Raw genomic sequence first — 2,500 nt, forward strand, 5'->3', positions numbered from 1 at the left:
GATTTTCTATACCTATTCTCATTAATAACTTTTGCCATTACCTCTTTTTATCATTATCATCAGCCTCAAGCTCTGCCTCATGACGTCACCAAAGACGAAGGGAAACCGAGCCTGTTGTCGAAGCGAGTTCAAACACCGGGGACCAAAGCTTTTTATAATGCTGTTGACCGAATATTTTCAGCGTAGACTTTTACCGGCTCGGAAGCGGGTATTAACAAGGTGCTTACCTCAGCCTCAGTTATGCGGCAAAGGGATTTTTTTTGCCGGAGGGGGGGGGGGGAGTTAGGGGGTTCTCATGTCTCGGCGTCTGGTTGTTTTTTTTTTTTTTTTGTCTCTTGTGTTTGTTTGTCTCGGGCTGTTGCACTGTTTGTGTGTGTGAGTGTCTCTCTGTCTCATTCTCTCTCTCTCTCTCCTCTCTCTCTCTCTCCCTCTTTTTTCCCCTTCTCTTCCCCTGCTCTTCTCCTCTCTCCTTTCATCTTCCCTTTTCTCTCCCCCTTTTTTCCCTCTCTCCTCTTTTTCTTTTTTTTTTTCTTTCTCTTCTCCCAATTTCTCTCCCTCTTTCCTCCGCTCTTTCCTTCCCACTCTTTTTTTTTCCTCTCTTTGCTCCCTCTTCCTTTTTTCCTCTCTCTTCCTCCCCTCTTACTCCTCCTCCTCTTTCTCTCTCTTTTTTCCTCCTCTCCCCTCTCTCTCTCCTCCTCCTCTCCTTCCCCTCCCTTCCCTTTTTTCCACCCCCCCTTCCTCCCTCCTTTCTTCTCCCTTTCCCCCTCTCCCTTCCCTTTTTCCCGGTTTTTTCCCTTTCCCTTCCTTTTTTCGTCTGTCCCCCTTTCCCCTCCTCTTTTTCTTCTCTCCCTTCTCTTCCTCTCCTCTCCTCTCCTATCCTCTTCCTCCCCTCCACTCTTCTCTCTCCCCTCCTTCCTCCTCTTTTTTCCTCCTCTCTCTTTTCTTCTCCCTCTCTCCCCCCCTTCCCCCTTTCTCTCCCCTCTCTCCTTCCCCCCCCTTTCCCCTCTCTCCCCCCCCTCCCTTCCCCCCCCCCCCCTCTCTTCTTCCTCTCTCCTCTCTTCCTTTCTTTCTTCTTCTCTCTCTTCTCCTCTCTCTCTTCACCTCTCTTCCTCCCTTTTCCCTCTTTTTCCCCCCCCCCTTCCCCTCTCCCCCCCCCCTCTCTCTCTCTCTCTCTCTCTCTCCTCTCTATTTTTTTATTTTTTTTTTTTTTATTTTTCTCTCTCCCCCCCCCCTCTCCCCCCCCTCTCTCTCTCTCTCTCTCTCCTCTTCTCCTCTCTCCCCCTCCTCTCTCTCCCCTCTCTCTCTCCCCTCTCTCTCTTCCCCCCTCTTTCTCTCCTCTCCTTCTCTTCCCCCTCTCCTCTCTCTCCCCTCTCTCTCCCCTCTCTCTCTCTCTCTCCCTTTTCTCTCTTTCTCTCTCTTCCCCCCCTTTCCCTCTCCCCCTCCCCCCCCCTCTCTCTCTCCTTTTCTCTTTATTTTTTTATATATATATTAATATATATATTATTTATAATTTTTTTATTTCTCTCTCTCTCGTTTTTTTTGCTCGCTAAGAGAGATAATAGAAAGCGAGACGAGAAAAAGCAAATAGGCTGACACACTCGGCAGAGAGAGAGAGAGAAAGAGAGAGAGAGAGAGAAAAAAGGGGAAAGAGAAGGAAAAAGAGAGAGAGAAAGGAGAGAGAGAGAGAGAGAGAGAGAGAGGAGAGAGGAGGGGAGAGAAGAGAAGAGAAGAAGAGGGGAGAAAGGGGAAAGAAGAGAGAGGAAGAGAGAAAAAGAGAAGAGAGAGAAAGAAAGAAAAAGAAAAGAGAAAAGAAAGAAAGAAAAAAAAAGAGAAAGAAAGAAGAAAAAAAAGAGGAGAGAGAGAGAGAGAGAGAGAGAGAGAGAGGGAGAAAAAAAGAAAGAAAGAGAAAACAAACAGACGGAGAATCAGACAAAAGGGCAGAGAAGAGGCGCAGGAACGTCCACTGTGCGGCAGATATAAGCGACATATATAGAGTGTGGGAAGAGTGTCAAAACGTCAGCTAGGTCTCGCTGACGCCCTGGCTGACAGCTGATTCATGCATATATGTGTCTCGGGTTTCTTTGTTCTTGAGCCATTTTTTCTTGGTTTCTATTTATTTATTTGTTTATTCGTTATTTACCTTGTTTCTCGTTTCCCGTAATCTCCGCGGTTCTCTTCCTTTCCTTGGCTGTTTTTTCTCTCTTTCCCTTTCTTTTTTTTGTATTATTATCGATATCATTTTATTATTGTTGATTTTTGCTTTATTATTGTTATTGATAGAAGTCCTTCTCCTTCTTCTTCTTCTTCTTCTTCCTCCTCCTTCTCCTCCTTTTCTTGTTCGTTCTCCTCCTTCTTTTCCTTCTCCTTCACCCCATCCTCCTCCCACTTCTTCCTCTACTCTTTCTCCACCTGTTCCTCTTCCTCCTCTTCCTCCTCCTTTTCCATCTTCTCCTCCTCCTCCTTCCCTTTCTTTTTTTCTTGTCCTCCTCCTCCTCTTCCT

Source organism: Penaeus monodon, chromosome 6 (assembly GCF_015228065.2).
Source record: "Penaeus monodon isolate SGIC_2016 chromosome 6, NSTDA_Pmon_1, whole genome shotgun sequence".
NCBI lineage: Eukaryota > Metazoa > Arthropoda > Malacostraca > Decapoda > Penaeidae > Penaeus > Penaeus monodon.